This window comes from Rousettus aegyptiacus, unplaced genomic scaffold (genome assembly GCF_014176215.1).
Source record: "Rousettus aegyptiacus isolate mRouAeg1 unplaced genomic scaffold, mRouAeg1.p scaffold_m13_p_1, whole genome shotgun sequence".
Classification (NCBI taxonomy): Eukaryota; Metazoa; Chordata; class Mammalia; order Chiroptera; family Pteropodidae; genus Rousettus; species Rousettus aegyptiacus.
In genome coordinates, this window is record NW_023416284.1 from 169,244,208 (window position 1) to 169,261,651 (window position 17,444).

Here is a 17,444-nt window from a genome sequence, read left to right on the forward strand (position 1 = left end):
AGCAGCAGCTGCCACGTCACCCCAGGTATAAGGACATTCACCCTCTTGATCAGTGTCAGTGGCTCCCCAGGGCCAGCGCTGCACAAGATGGACCCCTAGTCTTCCCACAGCAAGGGTGTCCTGGAAGAGAGAGATCAGGGAATCCACTAAAAAATGCACGGCCAGTTGCAATAACCCCAGTTAGTGGTAAAGTGGGTGACAATTTTTATTATTTAGTCTTCGATCCTAGAATGATCTAAGACCTCAGTGGCCGCTGAACCCTATGGGCACGTTTGAACACCAACAACAAAAATGATGGACCTGTTAGTCACTGTGTTTTGACACCCCCTTGAAACAGAGATGTGTGTAATAAGTACATAAGACAAATCTCACTGACACAGCGACGGTGAGATTTCGAACTGGGTGACGGTGCAGCAGCAGGGCCCTGTCCTCTCGTCAAGCATCATTTCCCCATGTGAACCCCACATGTTGAAAGTCTCCACGTTCCAAACCAATTCATTTTCTCATACAATAACTTATTTACATTTTCCTGCATTTCAGTTGATGAATGCTGATCAGACCTTCTGATCGGCATGACCGCCCCTGGGGTCGCTCGTCATTTTACTTGAAGGAAATGAAATGTTTTTCAGTGAGTAAGTACAACCTTATCATAAAATCACAATTTCTGTAGGAAATTCTGAAAATAGATGGAAGGCCTTCCTCGATGCCCTTGAGGACAAATCAGAATCCTAGAATACCAGGCGGGAAACCATTCATGTAGGATTTGGAATAAATGAGAAATAGATTTGGAAATGAAAAAGGAGAAGAGATTCTACTCCAAATGTACTTGTTAAATGACTGAAATAATGAAACCTATGAAATATTTTAAAACATAGTCACTTATGGCAAGACCTGCAGGCAGTAAACTGCACTTCGCATTTATAAAATAATCCTTCACAACCCTGCAGCCTGTGCACTGTAAGCTACTGCTAATTGAGCAATGGGATCACACGACATTAAGGCTTAAATTCTGTATTTAAAGACTTTGATAGATCCAGATACCTGAGAAATGATAGGTTCCCCAGATATGCATGGCTTGTTTTGCGGGTGGGGGACGCCTTGGGCCTCTGTGGAGAATACTGTCAAGGAGCCCTGATTCCATCCTGTTTCTCTGAGGTCACTGTGAGGTGCCAGATGAAGAAAGTAAAAAGATTAAGATCTTTGTCCCTGCAGCCACAGTTGTACCTTGCTGTGAAGCCACCACGGTCAGCAACCCAGGCAGGGCAGCTGCAGGTACACGGGGTGCTTGCCGTGGGCGCCGCTCTTTAACTTTGGGGCAGGAGAGAGCCAGAGGCCACCCCGGCCACCTCCTTCGTTGCTGCCAGAGGAAGTCATGCCACTGCTGTCCTCTCAGGGATGTCGTTAGCCACCGAGGGTGGAGCTGACATCTGAGTGAAGCTCTCAGGGACACATTCTGTATCTCACGTGGGAGTTGGGTGACTGCCACCAGCCAGCCTCAGCAACTACCAGAGTTCCTCTGAAGTGGTCAATGGAATAAGTGAAACATTCGCCTCGCAGTCGATATCAACACGCAGCCTCTCTCTGGAAATGCAGAGGGAAAGTGTTCAAAACAAACCAAACCCCCTTTACTCTTTATATGGTAAGTAAACCAGCTTATGGTATAACTAGCATACGGCATGGGGGAAATAAAATCCTGCCTTTTACCGGCTTGAGGGTAGGGAATAGAAGGAAGAATGAAGGTCATGGGATTCGGGGGAGGCGGGAAAGCAGAGAGCACAGTCAGAGGACCCAGACTCTGTAGCCGGATGCCCATCCTGAGTCCTTCCTCTGCCACAAGACTGCGTGATCCTGGGGACGTCGTTCAATATCTCTGTGCCTCAGTTTCCACACCTATTACATGTGAATAATAGTATCTCTTCCTCATAGGGTGACTGTGAGAATTAAATCATGCAAAGCACGTATTAAGCCTCATCTAAGTGTAGACTAGTATGATCGTAGATGTTAGATAAAAAAGGGGAGACTAAGGGACAGGACATTTCTATCCTGAATCCCATTTAAGGTTCCAGAAGAAGCCTCTTAGGCTGACTAGCACATTTAACTAGGTGGAACCGTGTTGTTAGGTGAAAGGAGAGGCTGCTTCTTAGCTTTCCCCGATGACCTCGATACTCCAGTGATACACACAGGACCCAGAAGTGGCCTGAGTGGTTCCCTGTGGCCAGGTGTCCGTTCCGAGGATGTGGGGTTCGCAGCCATAACTCAGTGAAAGCTGAAGCGGGCCCAAGAGAGACCAGATCATGAATTACAGGGGCTGCGGGTCTCCCCTGGGAACACCACCGGGACAAGTGTTGGGACCCCAGGACCAGAAGAGGCAGAGGCACCTGTTCCTCCTCAGTGGCTGGAGAACAGCACCTGCGCCGCCCTGCTCCCAGCCCCTTGCCACCTTAGGGAGAAGCAGGGTCTGGGGAAGCATCCGAGATTTGGAGCATTTTTATCCAAAAGAGGTTGTTTCATTTACAGGATCTGTCTATATTTAGTCCAGATTGAGCAGAGGACTGAAAGGGGGAGGGCTGGGCAAGAGAGAGAAAGGAGACATGGAATAAGTTTTAAAAAACCTACAAGAGCATGGAACTAATAAGAAAATAAAAATAAAAAAAGTAAGAGGAGAAACAAAGAGCGCCTGAAATTGGAATCAAAAAGAAACTACAAGGCAAAGAAAAGCAGACAATGCGCAGGAATAGTAAGTGACAGAAGAAAGAGAGGAGAGGCAAGGTGGAGGATCAAAGGGAACGGCTGCAGGAACAAAGCGGCGTGAGAAGCGCAGGGGACCAGCCCAGAGGGGGAGGACAGCAGACTGAGCCCCCATGGCCTGCAGAGGACCTGGCGTGGGGCAGAGTGGACAGTGAGAACGCAGAGCGAGACGCGAAGGGACGTGGCTGTGCGCGGGGCGTCTGCGGGCGAGCAGAAGCCGAGGGCTGCGGAGCCCGTGGCGGGAGAGCGCGGGTGAGGACCAGCGGGGAGCACAGCCCCCTCTACAGCCCAGCTCTGGCCGAGTGCATTTATTTTCGTGAGGGTAGAAGCAGCGTAGGAAGATTACCGACCGCTGGAATGTCCTTTCTGGGTGAGCAGCCTGCCCTTGCCGTAAACTGTGCACATGGTGCCCGAGAGCTGTGACGCTGCCGCACAGATATTTTTGTTCTCATTTCTTTTAACTGAAGGGCGAAGGCTCTGGTGCAGAGCGGCAGGGTAGGAAGTGCCTGGCTGCGCTCTGGCGTTCATGGCCCCGGGGTGTCGTCGCCTTCTCGGGCTCTTCCTCCTCCAAAATAAAAAAAAAAGAAAGAAAGAAAGAAAGAAAGGAGAGAGAGAGAGAGAGAGAGAGAGAGAGAGAGAGAGAGATGCGTGTATAAAGTATAGTTTATAACTATGTTGGTATAAAGGCAAATATATTACAATCATATATTAAAACAGTTTCTTTACCCTAAAAAGTTCTATTTTTTCCCCACCTTGTTCAGACTTTAGAAGAAATTAAAACATTTTATGGGCCTCTACTAGGATTGTGTGCCCTGGGCACTGTACCTACTGCTTAGACAGATAAGCTAGCCCTGGAGAACTTAGAAACACAGGATAATAAACACTAAAAATATACAAAGAGATTAGATGAAATATTTATATTAACGTGAGCCAGGATAAGGACATTAGACTAGCAACAATTGAATGTGGTGATTATAAAAATCTCTATGATCTCAGAGAGGTGTGTTTTTAAGGTTCTAGTATATACTGTTCGTGCCTACTGTATGCTGAGCATTCTTCGAAGTGTTTGGTCATATACACAGTATATATGTATACGATTTTATTAAATCCTCGCAAGGTGCTTTAATTATCCCCATTCTACAGATGAGGACAAGCGGCACAGAGGGAGTAAATAAATTGCCTAAATCGACTAGAACCCATGTTTTTAACCATCATGCTAAAGTGAGGAGAGCTGACTGGATTCTGGTTATTATTTATATGAAAACACTGTATTCACTCATTTATTCATTTAATCATTACTCCTTTATTTTATTAGGTCAAAATATATTTCTTCGGGTCCTACTCTGTGCCAGGTACTGAGTCAGGCCCGGCAGTTACGATGGCAAGAAAGCAGACCCAGTCCTATCTCTCATATGGGTTTCTCTCTAGTGGGGAATATGAACAGTAAACAAATAATCCTGACATGTAATACTGAAAATTTGGGTACATGCTATGAAGTATAGAATAGTATGAAACCATATAGCATGGGACCCAATCTAGTCTTGGGGTCAGAGAAGGCTTCCCTGAGGAATTAAAATTTTAACTAAAATCTCCAGGTTAAATAGGTTAATTATGGGAGCAAATAGGGTCCCAGCAGAGCTAACCACATGGGTCAGGTACCCAGGATATAAAACCCGCCCTAAATAAGCTTCCGATGAACTCTGTTTTCCTCAAGCGCTGGAGTCCAGTGTGAAGAGAAAAGGGATCCGCAGGATAAACAATGATAAAGTCTGCCATGTAAGAGCTGTGTGGGGCATTTGAGTAATGGGAGGGAGGGTACTGGGAAGAGGTGGGTATTCTAAGCTAAAATCTTAGAATAAGACCTGCAAGGAAGACTAGGGAAGCCTCAAGCAATATTTAGAAGAGGCAGGCAGAGGATCTTAACTATTTAAGAGCCCTGCAGGCTATTCGCCAGAGTAGCTGAAGCTGTTAAGAATATTAAAGGTCAGTCCTGCATATGGAGTCGAACAAGAAGAAACTCCCGTAATTGTCTCATTAGGGGCCCAGAGCTCCGTGTGAGACTATGGTAAGTAAGACCTACCGAGCTACCAAAGACTGTACCACGACACAGTGGTCAAAATAGAGAAGCAAGTATGTGCAGTGGCGAGGCGATGGCTCGTCTGAAGAGATGGTATGGCCTGGCACCAAGCAGAGACACCTTTCTCATATTACCTGTAGAATATCTTATCAAGGAATAAAGATGACGTGATACACATCACTGCAATTCCTTGATGTCTCCAGATGGGGGCCACATTTTCGTTCCTTTTCATTCCTGGATAAATATCGACACCTTATCAAAAAGAATTTCATTCATTCTGTGAAGGTCGGTAAAGCCCATATTATTATCTGACCACAGGACTGCTGAAATGTCTATTCCAAAATGTAAAAGATTCCCTCACATATCTGTATAAGATTTGTTCTCTATATTTTATGTTTTCCCAGTTTTCTTCACAGAAAAATAAATTTTATGCCATGCAGTTATTCATCAACAAGTAAAATGAGATTAGAAAAATGGAGCAATCATTACAGGTTTTCGGAAAGTATTATAAAATCTCGTTTGTTTTCGAGGGCAAGATCCATATCCGGATCCTTCTTTATCAGCTACTGAGCAACATAACAAATGAGGAACTTTCTGGACTGCCTTACTTTTACCGAAAATTTTGAAACATAATCTTCCATGTACAGAATTATGCTCAGAATTGGCAGGAATTTTTCATTGACCCGTTTCGTTTTTTTTTTTCTTCTTAAGTGCAGGATTGATATTGTCTATATTTAATTAAATAATATAATTTTTGATATTTTGTTCATTGTGTTTTGTTTGGTTTGGTTTTTCATTAATTCTGCCTCAAGTATTCACTTCTTTTCTTGGCAGAAAGCTTACTGTCTCCCCCTTTGCACATGAACTGTTGTGGGCGTTCTCGATATTCGAAAAGAAGTAAATCCAGCTTCTACGTCCCAGTGGGGAGAGCACTGGCGTCGAACCATCCACAGCTGCCCTGCTTCTTGCTGCTCCCTTAGCCGATCGTGAAATTTGTTGCGAATTGCCCTGTGGAGTTGAACGGATGATTCTGTCTCTGCGCTGTGGCGTGTTTGGGGCTGGTTCCTGGGTTCTACAAGGGAGATGCCCCCATACTCTTTACTTTCCATACGCGGTCATCCTCCTGAGTGCCCAGGATGGCTATGTCTGGGTTCTCACAGAGGACTGCTCTCCATAGCCAGCTCACTGAACTCACATGGATGGCTATCTCTTCCATGTCCAGGATGCCCGTATGTGGGTTCTCAGAGAGGTAGTTCTTTGTAGTTAGCTCTTTCGGTTGACATACGGTGTTAGGCAAAATAACGCACGCCTTCCCCTGCCCCCACTCCCAAGGATGCCCACTCCTAATCCTTGGAACCTGAGAACATATAATGTTTCATGGCAAAAGGAAATTTGGATTGCAGGTGGAATTAAAGTTGCTAACGTGCCGACCTTGAAATAAGGGTAGCTTAGATAAGCTGGGTGAGCTCAGTGCAATCACAAAGGTCTTTAAGTGGGGGAAGGGAGATGTAGAGGAGTCGAACCCAGAGGGATGGCACCATGAGAGAGATGTGACTGGTCACTGCTGGCTCTGAAGATGTCAGAGTCTCGAGTCAGCCTCTAGAAGGCGAAAAAGGCCAGGAAATGAAATTATCCCTAGAGCTTCCGGAAGGCACTTAGCTCACCTTAATTTTAGCTCATTGCGACCCCTTTTGGGCTTCTGATCTCCAGAACTACAAGATAATAAATCTGTGTTGTTTTTAACCACTAAGTTTACGGTAATTTGTTACAGCCACAATAAGAAACTGATACACATATATGAGCTCCCTAAATTCCCAGGATGCCCTTGCCTGGGTTTTCAAGGTGGTAGCTCTCTACAGTCACTTCTTTTGACTTGCACATCTCCCAGAGGGCCTTGGGGTCCATGTCTGGATGTGCAAGGTGATACGTCTCCACTGTTAGCAATGTTGGCTCACACAAGTGGCCATCTTTCTGAGTGCCTGGATGCCCATGTCTCTGAGCTCAGTCCTTTCAGTTCACACAACATGGCCATCTCCAGAAGTCCAGGGGCACTGGGCCATGACTGTTTCTGGATTCTGAGCCCTAATGGATTCAGAATATCTGTTCTTTCTGTCCCAGGGAGCAAGAACTCAATGCCAGGAGAAGGAACGCTTTTACTTGTAAACACCCCCCAAATAACAAAGGGTCTAACTAATCGTCTCTGATGACTGCTTTAGAGCTGGTCATTAATTTCCTGAAGGAAGACTATCCTCGGTGCTTCTGTGGGGCCCCAAAGCTCATTCTGAGGAAGGCTACCTACAGCAACGCCAAGTTTTTGACCTTTCAGGAGCCAACATCTACCTTTCTACAAGTGGGAGCAGAACTAAGTGAAAGAAGCCAGACACAGAGAGTTCATATAGTATGTCCATTTATATAAAAATTCTAGAAAATGCCAGCTACTCCATAATGTCAAAAAAGCAGATCAGTGGTTGCCTGGGGTTGGGACAAAGGGAGGGATGGACTACAAAGAAGCAGGAGGATTCTTTCGAGGTGATAGAAATTGTCAGTATCTTGATCATGACAGTTTCACCAGTGTGTCCACCTGTCAAAATTCATAAGTTATACATTTAAATAGATACAATATATTAAATGTAAATTAAACGTCAATGAATTGGTTTTTTTAAGGGATGAGGAGTATTACTTGAGGGAAAATCAAGGGATTAGTAAAAAAATTAAAAAGTTGTTCACAACACAGAGAAAATAGTCAAGGAGGATTTTATTTTATTTTATTTTATTTTTTCCCTCAAATCGAATATATGATGTTGCTCGTGTACTTTCTACTCGAAGTTAAAAGTTTTGCTTTTGTTTCTGTTATCATCGCTGATAAATAGGAATGATATCATGCCACAATATGTCCTTGAAAAGAAAAGCAAAAACCTTAGAATAGAAAGATGGTTCCTGAGATAATCATTAATATCTCTAGCACATTAAGAGCCAACTTCACACTTAAGTGTGAAATTCTAAAGACATTTCCATTAGAATAAAGGAAAAAAAAAACTGTGATACTTATTGTTGCCAAACTTACTGGAAATTCTGGCTAAAAAATAACATATGAAGCCTAAATAGAGTTTTCTTATTAGCAGGGAGGAGAAAATACATCCCCTCCTTTCCTCTCTTGGTCTTCCCCTTCTTCTTGTAGATGATATTATTGCAGACTTAAAAAAACCAAGAGAGAATCAGCTGAAAACTCTTAGAGCTAAAAAGAGTTCAATAAGGCACTATGTTACAAAGATATAAAAATCAATAGCTTTCCTGTATACACAATTGACTTGAAAAAGGAAAAAAAATTCCATTAAATAACAACAACAACAAAAATGTCAAATAGAAACTAAAAGGTAAATGACAAACTGGGCAAATACATTTTCTACAAATATGAAAAAAAATTGTACTCGTCTTGATCTATAAAGTGTTCATACAAATCGATTAGGCTAAAATCCCCACAGAGAAAGGGCATGAACAATCGTTTCACAAACAGGAAATACAAACGGCCCATAAGGAAATCAAACAATTGTTCAAAGTCACCAAACCTTTAAAATGATAATTATAACAACAGATGTTTATTGTTTTGTTTCTTGTCAATTATGGCCAAAGCTGGCAAAATATGATGGGTATTCTCAAATACAGCAAGCAGGGTATGAACTGATACAATCTTGAGAACCATATATAATTGGATACAATATTTCTGGAAAGTAATTTACTTTTTATTTTGTTTCTGGATTATTTCACATTATGCTTTTTTTTTGAAGTCAAACCTATTAATTTTTTTCTTCATGATTTCTTTCTTTAATTTCTAGAAACTGTTTTCTATCCCGTATTTGCTTCTAACTTTTTATGGTTTATGTGATTTTTTATTTAACATTTAACTCAATCTGTCTGTAGGTAGTGTATCTTTATTACTGAATGTGTCAAATGAAGATTTTAAAAAGTTTTCAAATATTTTGGAGACATTTCAAATGCTATTTATTGATTATTTCCCCTTGATTTGTTAAGATTTAGATACATTTGGTTCTTTTTAGAATTTCATATCCTGTTTCATTGGCCTAGCCACAGGTAAAGTGGTGCTTAGAACCAGGCTACTTAGAGCTTTGGAACTTGGATCATTTTCTTTATCCTTTTTGTGCCTTTCTTCCTCATCCATAAAATAGTGCTAATAGGTACTTGTCTTACATGTTTGAATTACGTTAAACCTCAAAAACACTTAATGTGATATCCGGTACACTGTACATATCAAATGAGTCTTAACAATTATTAATATGCAAGCACCATATCGTTTTAATTTCTATAGCTCTGTTTTATGTTAAAAATAATGAAAAGGAAGCCTTCCTCATTTCTGTTTCTTTTAAAAAATTAGCTAATTTTAACACTATTTTTGAGTCAAGAATCTTGGAGTGATCCCTGATTTGTTGTTTTCCCTCATTCTTCTACCTCCAATCCATCAGTGCTTGCAAAAAAAAAAAAAAAAAAAAAGTGATAATCCAGAATGATTTTTAAATGTAATTCCGATCATGCATTCTCCTGCTTAAAATCTTTCTTCGTCTTCATTTCCCTTGGATAATGGAGTGTCTGGTCCCTCCTTCACCTCTCTGTGTCTCCTCTGACTCCTCCTCCCCCTTGCTCACTACACCCGAGCCTCTCCGACTGCCTTTCTGGGGCTCATTCATCCTGCAGAGTTTTCCCATCTGCTGGTCTCTCAGCCTGTCCTACTTGCCCTCTGTGCTCTTGGTACCTGTGATGTCTCATCCTTTAGATAGTCATGAAGGTCTCGTTTTCAGAAAGGCCTTCCCTGACCATCCTCGCTTAAGGATCCCCTTTTTCCAGCTGTTTCCTATTAGATCACCTTATTTGTTTTTCTTCAAAGTATTATGCCTATGAGAAATGACCTTGTGTATTCATTTTCTTTTCAGTCTCCCCTGCTGCCCTCCCTGTTTCTCTGTGAGCCCCTGCAGTCCACCTCCCGTCCTTCACTCCTACAGACCCTGCCTTCAGAACGGATCCTGTGATGGAATGCTATTCTGAGATAGAATGTAACAGAAAACTTATCAAACTTACATTGTTTTATTTCTCTACAGGGCAGTCTCATCAAGGCATTAAAGCAGGGGGAGGCCCTATCCCCCACTCTTCCCCCCTCTTCCCACCTCTCTCCCTTCCCTCCTCCATTCCCCCACCATCCTTCACCCCATCCGTCCATCTGTCTGTGGCCTGTTAGCAGCAGGCAAGTGAGCGAAGCTTCATCTGTATTTGCAGCAGCTCCCCAGCGCTAGCACCACTGCCTCAGCTCCAGCTCAGACCATCAGACATTAGATGCTCATTTGGTCCCTGGTGCCAAAAAGGTTGTGGACCGCTACCTTAAAGGTAATTTTTATCTACCCCTCCCCCTTCTGTGAGTTCAAACTTAGAAAAAAACAAACCGGAAATTGCCAAGTCCTAACGAGGACCCCCAAACTGTTCTTTGTTTTGTTTTATTTTGTTTGAGCACCACCTCTCACCCCCATGAAGCTGGAGATGAATCAAGAGAAGCCAAAAAATAATTTTATCTCCTCTCCACAAAGGTAGAATTTGCTTCCTGGAAGCCATAGGATAGCATTTGAACGTCTTAAATGTTTTTCTGTGTGAGTCAAAGGCCTCCAAACCAGAGAAGTTGCTAAGCACAGAACAATCACTATGCAGGTCTCTGCCTGCTGAATGTCTTGGCCATTCAAGGGATCTAGGCTGGATTGTCTCCAAAGGGAAAGAAAAGGAAAGCAATTAGATGGGGTTTCTTTTTTTTTTTCTTTTTTTTTTCTTTTTTTTTTTCTCTTGAGATATGATTTGAACCAGTAAATTTCCCTCTTTTTGGCATACGATTCTATGACTTTTGACAAATACCATTGTGTAATCCATACCAAAATCAAGACATAGAACAGTTCCATTAGCCCCCAAAGCCATCCCCTCTCTCTATTCTCAGCAATTGACAACTACTCTGTTTTCTGTCCCTAGGCTTTGTCTTTTCCAGAATCACTGAAGTGGGACAATGCAGTATGAATTCATTTGAGTCCAGCTTCCCTTACTTAAAGTAATGCATTTGAGATTCTTCCATGTTGTATGTGTTAATAGTTCATTCTTTGATATCGCTGAGCAATATTCCATTGTATGAATGCACTCACTTGGCTTGTTTTCAATTTTTGAAGATTACAAATAAAGCTGCTATAAACATTTGCTTTCAGATTTTTGCATGAACATAACTTTTTATTTCCCTTGAGTAAATACTTATGAATCAGACTGCCAGGTCAGAGTGTTAAGTGTACATTTCACTTTGTAAGAAATTGTCCAACTAGTGTTCCCAAAGTGCTATGCCGTTTTGTATTTCCACTAACAATCGATTTCGGTGTTTTGGGGGTTGACTTGAGGAAGACCTAATTCCCAGGTGTGTTGGGCATGTCCCAACTTTGCACATCTGAGCGAGGGGTACCTTAGCGCCTGCTCTAGCACACGGTCTCTGAGGACTGGCTTCTGTGTGGACTGGGTAGACACCACATGCTGATGCTTTGGAAATCTAGGTGAAGAACCCTATAGCTGACCTTGGCAACCACTGGACTAAGAATTAGGACAGTCCCCTCTTATCTTTCTAAAGCCGTAAGCACTAACTTTCTTGTTTGATCCGAGGAGAGAAGGAGAAAGGAATTCTGAAAAATGTCTTCAGGGCACCCTTTGTAGATGCAGCTGAGCTGGGTACGATTTCTAGAAATCGAGAAATACACTGTGCATCTCAAATGTCTTAGAGTATCATATTGAGCTCCCAGTATATGCCAATCACTACACTCAGCACTTTATGTACGGCGTTTTTTGATCCTTAAAACAATCCAACAAATTAAGTACGGGCATCATTTAGGTACCAAATTTAAGTAGCAAAACCAAGGCAAAAGAGGATAACTCTGATCTTGGTGCTGTTCTGCTGAGTCTTTTGCCAGCCTTCTTTCCGTTCCATATCCTGTCACCTCCGTACTCTCCTCCAAGGCTCCAGCCAGACTCGCCTCCCTACGCCTGTCTACCATTCCTCGCCCTGGGCCCCTGCACGTGGTATTCCCTCTGCGTGGGAAGCTTTTCTTGATTCGTCTTCTTCATCATCCCTACTCACTTTTATGGCCCCCTTCTTGTGTCCACTCCCTTGAAATTTCCCTGACTCATCCAAAAAGGGGAATGATTCACTCCATTGTCTCTCCACTGGAGTCTGTACACCTCTGCCTCCTTGGCTGACAGTCTGAGCTTGGAGAAGTTCCTTTATCTCTGCGCCTAGCATAGAGCCTGGCGTAGTAACATAGAGTAGCTCTTTATAGAGAGAGGAGAAGGAAGGGAGGGAGGAAGGATGAAAGAGAATGATGGAGAAGGGGAAGAAGATGTTTACTTTTGCAGCCTAGTACCCTAGAGAGAAATAGTCATTTGGGCCCAAAACTATGACCCAGCTTTGGCCTCTCTCGTAAAACAATTTCACCTTCAATTTTACAATGACTACAAATGAAAATGTTTATAGAATCATTAAATCTCGAACCATAAGAAACGTTAGAGGTCCTCAAAACTAGTTTCTTATTGCTTATTCTTTTTTTTTTTTAATGTGACCTTAAATGCAGGCCTCCTTTTACTGTATTGTGCTTCTTTATCTTCATTTCCTTTGTTACCAAGCTCTGTTTATTACCTGAATTTCTTATCTTTCTGTTATTTCATTTTGGTTATGTATCATCCATTCTGATCTCTGCCAGTTCTTTTCAAATATTACTTTGATCCCTCTTCTCTCATTCATGATGATTTTATCTACCTGTATTAAGGAAACAATATTGTCCATGAAAGACACTCATTTCTAATGCCCTGTACTTTGGAATATTATTTCTTAAACAAACACTTATATTGTATTTATGTGTGTGTGTGTTACATATAAAGTCCGATAAGTGAAACTTTGTATAAGTGTGGGGGAAAGGGAAGACAGCAAAACAAAATTACAATTATGAAAGTAATCCAAGTTAGAAGGGCATTGGTCTTGTCTTCAAGAAATGTCTTTAGGAAGTTTAATTTTAATTTGAGCAGCACAGCTTTTTGCATACCATTCATATCTAAAGACTACCATGCAATGAAATACCAATCAGTTACAAAATATCTTTCAGCTCCCTAGCATGTCTAATTTAAAATGTATCAGTACCTTTCATTATGTGTTAAAGTCTTTGAATAACAATTCCTTCTTTTATAAGTTAAACTGTAATATACAAAGAGCCCTTCAAGTTGATCGTGGCTTTTGGAGAGGCCCACGTGGCCCAGTGAGGGAGGAGGAAGACCCTGGCTATAGAGGAGACAGATTCCATCCCACAGCCCTATCTTCCTGTTGAAAGCAGAGTGTTCCAAGCACTGATGGACAGATCAGACTAAACTTGCATTTATGAAATGAATGATAAATGAAATTAATTAATGCATTTTCATTTATGCCCCTTATTATCTTAAATAAATCATAAATTTAAAGAAAATGGTAAAACAATTAGATTCTTTTTTGGTCTGCCAAATCACTGTTACAACACTGTTACTACATGATTAAAAGTAATTCCTTTTTCATATTCAGTTTTTTATTTCTTATGTTTCAGAAGTAATATCTAATGAAAATAGCTGAATGAGCAAACAAATAGCCTGTACAAACACTTGTCTTGAAAAACTGAACTATACGCCTCTCTTTTTGTCAGTCTGTCTAATGGTTTACATTTTTAAGTGCTGGCCACACTATTGTCCTCACAGCCAAGGGACATTTCTAAGGAAATAAATAAACATCTTAGAGCAGGGGTAAGACAGGATAAAGAGAACTGGAAACAAACAAAACCCCACATGTCTAATCAATCATTTTAGGATGGCACAAGCATGGGATTTGAAAAATGAATCCTACTCCATGTCTTGTCCATCTTTTCGGGCTCAAAATTTAGCTGCCCCCAGGGACTCCCGTTCTCCAGCCGCACAGCACAGAGTCCTGAGAGGCTCTTTCCTCAAGCGTCTGTGTGCTCACAGGTGCCCCCTCATTCTGAGGTGCCTTTGCATCTCTCAGACGCCACTTCCTCTGGGAATCCTTCCCTGATCCTTCACCTCAGGCAGGGCAGGAGCCTGCTCCTCTGGGTTCCCATGGCACCTTCCATGTACATCTCCGTTTTGCCACTCGCCCTGCATTGCCAGGTCATTATTAGTTAATGTCTGTCTCCCTAAATAGATTGCATCCATCGATTCGTTCATTCAACACACGACAGTGCTGGGAGAACAAAGGCCAGTCTGGGTACTTCCTGTCCTGAGGTAGTTCACAGGGAGTAGGGGAAACAGGTTAGCACCCCAACAACTACAATTCTGTGTGAAAAGTGACAGAACAGAGATACACATGGGACATTATGGCACTGTTCAGGAGCACCCGTTGCCTGGCTTGGAGGTTGGGAGGTGTCAGGCAAGCTTCGTGGATGGAGAGAAAATTGACCTGAGGCTCGAAGGAGGAGTGATGGTCATTCAGTTAGGCAAGGCGAGGAATGATGGTGCAGGCAGAGGAAATAAGGGTGCAAAAGGCATTGTGAGAAGAGGAACAGGGAACTACAAGTACATCTGTATGCCAGAGAGCAGACTAGGTGAAATAGAAGCAAAGAAAGAGTTTGGGGCAGGGTAGAGAGGTCTTGATATGCCAAACCGAGGAATATACCCTTGAATATATGTCACGGGTACTTGCTTTGAAGGGCTGTAAATGGAGAAGCAGCAAAGTCTTGTGAGCATTTCAGAAAGCTTATTCTAGGAATGAGATGGGGACAGAGTGGAAGGAAGTGAACCTAGAGTCAGAATTCCTCTCCTTAAGAGGAAACCGAAGATAAAGTTTCAAATTAAAGAAGTGGTAGTGGAAGGACGAGGAGGAAACTGTTTCTGGAGATCTTTATTTCAGATGGAGAACGGATAGAGCAGGTTTGTGGAGGAGAAGGAGGAGTTCAGCTCTGAGAATGCTGCCTGCCAAGTGTCGAGGAAACATCGAAAAGAGAAGCTCAGTAGGCAGCTGCATGTTGGAATCTGGACACCTGGAGAGAAGTCTGGGCTAGAGGACAAGGTCCGGGAGTCATCTGCGCAAAGTTCAAAGCCGAAGGTGAGGTTTCCTGGGGCGGGGGAATGTGTCAAGTGTAAAAAAGAAAGCTGATGCTGGACCCCTGGGAAGCATTTGGTAAGAACGAATGGAAAAAAGAGATCCCGAGATGAGGGTAACGAGGAGGCAGAGAGGCTGGAGGACACCCGCGAATGTCCTAGAAACCAGGGAAACAGAACCCAAAAGAGGAGCATGTGGTCAAGGGTGTCCAAAGCTGCAGTGAGGATTAGATTAAGTCCTGAGAGGTCCCCAGGACGTTTGGCAGCCGGGTGCTCAAAGTGATCTTGGCCAAAGCAGCTCCATGCTGTATCTGGGGCATAAGCCACACTGCAGATAGTAAAGGAATGAATGAGGAAGGGGGACTATAAGAACAGGGCATCAGGAGGTGGGTGCTACTCTCTCTAGAAGGGAAAATGAACGGAGGAATGTCATTTTGAGGAGTTTCTTGAGGGCATGGAGCGCCTAGCACAGTGCCTGGCCCACAAAAAGGCACTCAGATATGTATTTCTTGAATAAAAGGGAAATGTTTTAATTGCCGAATGACTGCTTAAGAGCCAGGAAAGACATCATGTGTTCTGAAGTACTTAATTTCTTACTTATTTTCAGAAGAGATGGAGTAGGGAATAAACCAGAGAGGAGAGAGGCAGGAGGCCCGGAAGGGTGGTGGGAGCATTCACGTGGTGAGGGATGGGGAGAGGGAAATGGGGTGAGACTCGTGTGCAGGGAACAGGAATGAGGGCCCCGGAGACGGAGGGCAGCTTGCAAAGGGAGCCGACTGCTGAGGAAGTGGACGTCAGCAGTGGGCAACGCAACACACCGGAGAGCAAATGACGCTGGGAGACACCATTGTAATCGAGTGTGGGTTTTTCATGAAACGTGGCAAATCCACATAGACATCCTTTCAATCCTATCAGCGATCTGTCTTGCTAAAACGATGCAAGTCAGTGCTGTGAAGCAGAGACTTTTTTTTTTTTTCTTTTCTGTTCTAAACGACACGAGAAAGCGAAGTGACACTTGCGGTAGTGTAAACTTAAACAGGCGGGAAAGTAGGAGATGCTGCCCGGGGCGACCATGCAAACGTGGCCGCCTTTGTGGCAAGGGACCTATATTTGGACAATTTTCACAGCAAAACTGAAATACTCATACCCTCCCCAGAGCCGCGGTGAGAATTACAGGTGAAAGCCCTTCTCGACTGTCAAGAGGGAGCTGTCGTTGTTATCAGTACGACCTAGTTGCTGCGAAGGCCTTCTGGGTACTAATGCAGTCTCCGGCTTGCACTGTTTTTGTCTCTTCTTTCTCTTACCCCCTCTACTTGGGCTGTTTTTCTTATTAAAAGGGGTAATACAGGCACAGTGTCTGGCATAGCACCTGGAACATGGGCGTGTGCCGATAAATGTTACCTGCTAACCCTGCGCCCCCTGCAGCCACCCCTCTCTTACCTCCTCTTCCTGCTGCCCCTCTGTGGCCTGCAGGTGAACCCAAGGACCACCCTCCCTTGCCACGAGCTTTCAGGAAGGGTGACTCCTGAGCTTGATTTACAGACTTTCGATCCTGGGCAAGTCATAACTTGGGGGCCTAATCATGAACCTGATAAAGCTGAGGCTGTGAAACCACCAGCTGAACCAGCAAAATCACCGCTGCCCACTTTGCAAACTCCTACAAGGCACAGTGTTAACTAAGGTACTTCTGATCAGTGCAGCTGGGAGACCTGTCGTTTCCTTATAAAACATTGACCCAGACATCAAATCTGTGTTACGTATTTTCTTCGGAAGACTAGTCTTCTAAAGATGACCTTTGTCTCTACCCAGCAGACAGAAACCCAGGAATAGGGCAAGAGAGAGGGAGAAGACTTCGAAGGCAAGGAGTGAGAGGGGAAGGCCATTGGACTTAAGGGACTCCAGGATCTGTCACTAGTCTCCCAGCAAGGCCAGTGCCCCTTGGCCCTGCAGCTTCATATCTGTAAAGTGGGTATGATCATTTGTGCTCCACCACAGGGCGGCTCGTGTGTGTGTGTGTGTGTGTGTGTGTGTGTGTGTGTGTACATTGCGTTCCTCCCAACCCTCCCCCCCACCAACAAATGGAAATGGCACTGTGAACCCTGACCTTGCATCCTAGCTCCTGAAACCCAAACTACACTTATCTGAGGTCTGCTGGCTGAGTGACAGCCAGAGGGGACCCTACGGCTGCCATCCTGCTAAGGGCAGCGCCTGGGCCCTGGGGGAGGAGGAGCCGGGCAGGTTCGCGGGCGCGGAGGGCGGACCGGCTCCGAGCCCAGAGGCTTTTGCCCGCGGGAGCGAGAACAGGCTGTAGGCGGCTCCTTCCTGTGCAAACTTTTCTGTCCTCTTCCTCCTCCCGCCCTCGCGACCAGTTTCTCGGCGCCCGGCGTCCAGCCTCCCTGCGCTCCGCGCTGCCTCGGGGGTCGCGGCGCGCCCGGCCGCGCAGCCCTCGGCGCCGGGGCCTCCCCGTGCCCGGAGC